The sequence below is a fragment of the Suncus etruscus genome, chromosome 11 (assembly GCF_024139225.1).
Source record: "Suncus etruscus isolate mSunEtr1 chromosome 11, mSunEtr1.pri.cur, whole genome shotgun sequence".
NCBI classification, from domain to species: Eukaryota; Metazoa; Chordata; class Mammalia; order Eulipotyphla; family Soricidae; genus Suncus; species Suncus etruscus.
This window is the reverse complement of record NC_064858.1, coordinates 7,017,567-7,023,614: the sequence shown is the minus strand read 5'-3', so window position 1 is coordinate 7,023,614 and position 6,048 is coordinate 7,017,567.

Here is a 6,048-nt window from a genome sequence, read left to right as displayed (position 1 = left end):
TTGCCTCAGGCATTGAGAAACAGGTTCCAGTAAAAGGTTTGGGTAGGACTGATGGGCGGAGGGAGAGAGACAGATAGAGAGACAGATTATTGAGGGTGGAAGAAGGAGGGGACAGGCAGAGGGGGATTTGGTGAGGTTTGGGGGAAGGTGATTATCCACTTGAAGAAGGAAAAACACAGAAGGTACCAAAGAAGTGAGTTTTTATGGGGGATGGGGAAGAAATGAGAGTGGAGCATGGAGATCTCAGAGGTCCTTTGGGGCAATTTCTCCTGGCTTCCTTCCTGCAGGGAAGGGGAAAAAGAGAGAGAAAGAGAGAGAGAGGAGAAAAGAAGAGAGGAGAGGAGAGGAGGGAAGAGAGAAAGAGAGGAGGGGGTGTCCTCTGAGAATTTTGCACATACACACGTGTGTCTGTGTCTGTGTTATGGGGGAATAACATATGTATGAGTTTGTTTATGGGGGAATCACATGTGTATACACATGTGTATGGGGGAATTGCACAAGCACACTAGCACATGCGTGTGTGTGTGTGTGTGTGTGTGTGTGTGTGTGTGTGTGAAGAGCTGTTCTTTAGTCTAAGGAACTGTGTTAGTTGTGGATCTCAATCTCACAAACCCAACAATCTCTTTACAGTACTTTCTGGGGACTGATGGGGCTGGTGGTAGTGGAGAGATAGAGACAGACAGACAGAGTGATGGGCACATGCACTGATCTCTGTATTCTTGGTGCACTCCAGGCAGTGTCCAGGATCCTGGAGCCCCGTCCACCTCAGCAGTCAGGCTGGCAGGCCAATGCCAAGACCCAGCCTGACATTGCTGCTCAGGCCACCCCAACAGTGCCAACATCCTTCAGGACTTCACCTAGCAGGACTGAGTGGCCTCTAGGGAGATACTGGGGGGGGTGCCTTGGGGACACCATGATCCTGGGGCTCAAACCTGGGCCACCCATGTGCAGAGCAATCACCTTGATCCCACGTTCTCTCGGTCTCTATGACGACCTTCATCTTCCATTTGGGGAGATGTGGGGGTTCAGTGTGAACGTTTGATTGCTAAAGAACATTCTGGGGCCAGAGCCATAGCTCAGTGGGGAGGGTGTTGCCTTGCACGAGGCCAACCCAGGTTCTAACCTGGTTCGATACTTGGCATCTCATAGGGTCTCTTGAGCACTGCCAGGAGTGAACTCTGAGCATTGCTGAATGTGTCTCCAAAATGAAAAAGAAGAGAAAGAAAAGAGTGATCATCCTATAGTTTCAACTCTGATGCCCCATTTCCCTGCTGTTTGCCAGCCCCCCATTCTGTGCAACCCTGACACAGAGGTTTGCAGGAGCTTGTGGGCTTTGGACAGATGTCCCCCTAACTCCCAGTCTCCCATGCCTCCTTCCAGGGATCAATATTTCAGCTCAATAGTTCATTGGTGACACAATGGGACAGGGCCGAAGTGTCACGGCCTTTTTTGGCCACGTTCATGGGCACCAGGTTTCTCTGAAGTGCTTCTCCCCATCTTCTCTTGCTCCCACTTATCTTCCTTTTTCTTCTCTTTCTCCACCTCATCTTCCTCCCTCTTCCTCCTTCACCACTTTCTCCTCCTCTCTCTTCCTCCTCCTCCTCCTCTTCATTCCCTTTTGTCTAGATTTCTCAGGAAAAGGCATAGTTTTGGACTTTTAGCCCTGCATGCCACAGGCGTGCCAGGACAGGTGGACTCTTGGCGGCCCTGCCAAGCTGGCACTGTCTCAGTGGAGGCTGAGCTGGCACTGCCCTGTGCCTGTAGCTATCGCGAGGCTTGGAGGAAGGAAAGTTCTCAGATTGGGACGTTTGCTCTGTTTGCCTTTAACTAGTAGATCCTGGTAGGACTGAGAAGGAGGAGGGGTGAGCAGTTTTTAGACAGTGTGAACTGTTGATGGGACACTCCTGCTCCCCCAAAATCTGAGTGACTCTAGTTGCTTGCAAAAGCATACATGTCTGGGTTTCCTTCATTAACCCATTACTCTCCATTTCCAACTTTTCCCTTGGACACCAGAATCTCACAGCCTTCACCAGTTACTTTTTCTGTTTGTTTTGTCTTTTTGGGCCACACCCAGTGATGCTCAGGGATTACTCCTGGCTATGTGCTCAGAAATAGCTCCTGGCTTGAGGGGACCATATGGGACTCCGGGGGATCAAACTGCAGTCCATCCTAGGTCAGTTGTGCAAGGCAAATGCCCTACCGCTTGCGCCACCATTCTGGCCCCACCAGCTACATTTTTTAATTTGAATTTCACCTGCCTTGTTAATAGGTCCTGGGCTAGCAATAGGTTTTTGTTTCCTTTTGTGGGGAAAAAAAGTCATGATTTTGTAACTTTCCTTTATTAAGTGTACCCAGCATTGCTGAACTAAGGATATGGCGATACAATATTGACTCACTCCCCTCTGATTCTCTCAGGGACCCCAGAAATCCACCTCATCCTTATTTTAACTCTCCTCCCATGTCTTTCCTCATTTCTGTGCTCTTCTGGTTTCTGTAGGACCCACTTGGCTGCTATGATAATGGCCCACTGTGATGCTGTTTGCCCTTGAAATGCCATTTGAAGAAAGGCATCCTTGGATCACAGAGGGTTTTAAAGCACTTTCGATTTGTTTAACATTTTGGAGCTTGTAAAAACATCCCAGGCATTTGGTTACCAAATTGTGGACTCTGAAGGCTTACCTGTTGCCATCGATGGGTATTGAGTAGTTGGAGTGATGGGGAGAAAAGTGTCCAAGTCCTTCCATCCTGGACACCATCCCCGGGTGAGTAGGGCTGAGGGGACCCCTGAGGAAAATCCACCTGAGCCAGATTTCCTACCCTCTGTCCCCTCAATGCGACTGCCTTAACTCATTCAATAACTCCAAAGAGTGAGTTTGGGGTTCACACATCTCTGCAAAGCTTGTTGTCTCTTTATCATGTAGAGAAGGTGAAACTATTTTTTTGGGGGGGACATAACCCTTGGCCACATGCAAGGTGGGTGCTTAATGGCATGTACTATCTCAGCTCCTCATTGTAAGTTTAGAAATGGATGTTATTTTTGGGGGGTGTTGTCTGTAAGATTATATGATGATTGCAATATTTTAGTGGGAAGGCTTATTGGGGTGGGGAAGGCTTATTGACCCCCAGTCTCTCCCATTTTATGGAAAGAGCTGTAAATGGCCTAGCCCCAGAGGCTGTGAAAATTGGGGCATGTTCACTTGAGAATGGTCCATTTTGGGGTCCCTCCTGGTGGAATCAGAGCAGCTTGGGAGAATCGATGTGACCTTCTTTAGAAGATGTATAGTTTGAGTTTTCTCAACAGGAGAACACAGGAGAAAACTCAACAGGAGTTTTCTTGCCCTTTCATTTGAGAGTGTGCGTACTAGAGTGTCTCCTGCCTTCTCCTGGGTGCCCAGAGTGCTGGGTGAGTGAGGAAGGAGGTCCTGGGTGCAGTCAGATCTGGAGGGCCATGATGGGATAAACGCACCCAGGGCAGAGCTCACATGTCTAAGTAATGGTTTCCTGGCCAATAAAATACCCACTGGTCCATGGGAAATGTGTGTCAGAACTCCTAGGTAGGGAAGTAATGTGGAAGTGTGTGTCTGTATGTTGATATGAGTGCACATGTATGAGTTTATGGGTACATTTGTATGTGGGAGTGCATGTGTAGTGTATGTATGTGTATATACATGTGTGTTTGTGAGTACACTGAATAATATGTATCAGTGCAATTGTTCTAGCCCCTTGGTGTTGGTAGAGGCCTTTGGATTGGTCTTCATATTGCCTTCTAATTAGATGTCTCTTGATTGGTTGCTTTGATTTCATGTTTCCCCATTGCTTCCTCATCTGGTTTCTTCAGCCCCTTGGAGTGGGCTTTGTTTATCTCAATAAAGGCTATTCAGGAGGCCTGGAGAGGCGGCTGCCATCTTGTTTTTGTGGTTCCACATGGTGGAGAGACTGGCTTGTGGGGTGAACAGCTTGTGGTGTGAGTTTCTGGCTTGCTATTTCTTCCCATTAGTGTGTGGATTATTCCCCGTGTCGGAGTTGCTGCTGGACCTGCATCTCTTGTCCTACCTGGATAGGGAGCATGGGAATCCTTTTCCCTCTCTGGGGGTTTTGGAATGCACAACTCATTATTCAACACCTTGGCTATAACTCTTTTGGGGGAAGCCATACCTGGCAGTGCTCAGGACTGACTCCTGGCTCTGCATTCAAAAATCACTTTTGGCAGGCTCAGGGAACCTATGGGATGCTGGGTATTGAACCTGGGCTGACATACGCAAGGCCAGTGTCATCCCTGCTGTATTATCACCCCACTCCTTTTTCCCCTGCTGAGACTTTGATTGGATGGTTAGAGGTGAACAGCTCCAGTAGACCCTGCTTCATGCTCACCCCTAGGTGCCTATCAGGCTGGGTCCCAGTGTAGCTTGGGGCTGAATTAATGCTCCAGAAGCTGAGTCTCGCCTGCCCAGGGATGACATCTGTGACACAGTTGACTTGATATGGCCATCTCTGGGGCCCAGGGCTCTCCAGCAGTGCTCAGACGGTTGGGAACTGCAAGGAGCAGTGCTTAGGAGAAATAAGTCGTGCCTGGAATTAAGCTGGACTCAGCTGTCTGCTGGTCTTTCACCTTCTCTCTCTCTCTCTCTCTCTCTCTCTCTCTCTCTCTCTCTCTCTCTCTCTCTCCCCCCCCCCCAGCTTGATATGGGACAGGAAGGATCTGTTTGCTCTGTGGGAGAACACATTGGATGACTCATGTATCAGTCAACAGAACTACTTCCCACCCACGTGGCTTTTGTTTGAGCCCCCTCCCTGCTCCCTTTATTTCGAGGCTGCAACGTTTGCTCGGGCATTATTGGCTCTGACAAGCTGGACCCTCCTGGACACCAGGGCCTCTGGGTGCAGATCTGTGCCAGCTTCTGCTGCCTGTTCCTCCTTCCCCCATGCCTGTCCCCTGTCCTCTGCCCCTCAAGGGAGCACCTGCAGTATTTGTTCTGCGATGGTTCTGCAGTTGGGAGGCAGCCAGGCATGTTTCACCAGAACACCAGAAGGTTCCAGCTTCCTGACAACAAGGCCTGGTCTCATAGCCATGTGTGTGTGTCTGTGAGCTCCTGTTCACAGGAGGGGGGCTCCTGTTCTTTTCTGTTGGTTCCTTTGAAGTCTTTCCTCTCCTTAGGGGGAGATTCCATGTTTTCTTGGGGAGGGAAGATACAAACAAACAAACAAACAAACAAAAAACCCAAACCATTAGGGAGGTAGAAACTCTAGGTGAAGGCCTTGGAATTCCACACAGAGTCTTGAGCCCAATACTCACGAGGGCCTGGCCTTGATTTTTCTGTTTGGTCCACTGTCCCCAAGCTCATGGCAACTGTTGGCATGATTTTTCTTACCCCTCGTCCAAACCTGGGCACCGTTGGCAATAAGTAACAGTCTTTCAGGCTATTCAATCAATTTGATTGGTCCTGCTGCCCAGCAAATCCATTTGTCATCTGAGATTGCTCTGGGATGAACTTTACTTGTTTTCTCTCTCTCTCTCTCTCTTCTCTCTCTGACAAAACTTATGGCAAAACTCTATTATTCAATACCAAAGGGAATATAGATTTAATAGTTTTTTTTTTTTAATTTTTGGGCCATACCTGGTGACACACAGGGGTCACTTCTGGCTATGTGCTCAGTAATCACCCCTGGCTTGGGGGACCATATCGCTGGGGGATCGAACTGAGGTCTATACTGGGTCAGCCACGTCAGCAAGGCAAATGTCCTACTGTGTGTGCCATCACTCCAGCCCCAGATTTAATAGTTTTTAAAGCAAATATTTGCTTCCTTGGGGCTGGGAGGGGATTTCCTTTTGCATATAGCTGACCTAGTTTTGATCCCCCGCATCCCATAGCGTCCCCTGAGCACTGCCAGAGGTAATTCCTGAGCACCTCAGAGTGTCCAGAAACAAACAAACCAAACAAAAATATTTCCTGAATTGGAAAAAAAAAATCACCATTTCCACCCTGTCATGTTTTCACCCAGGCCACTGGAGTCCCCAACTTAGTTCAGGTTTGTTCAATTTGGAAGTTT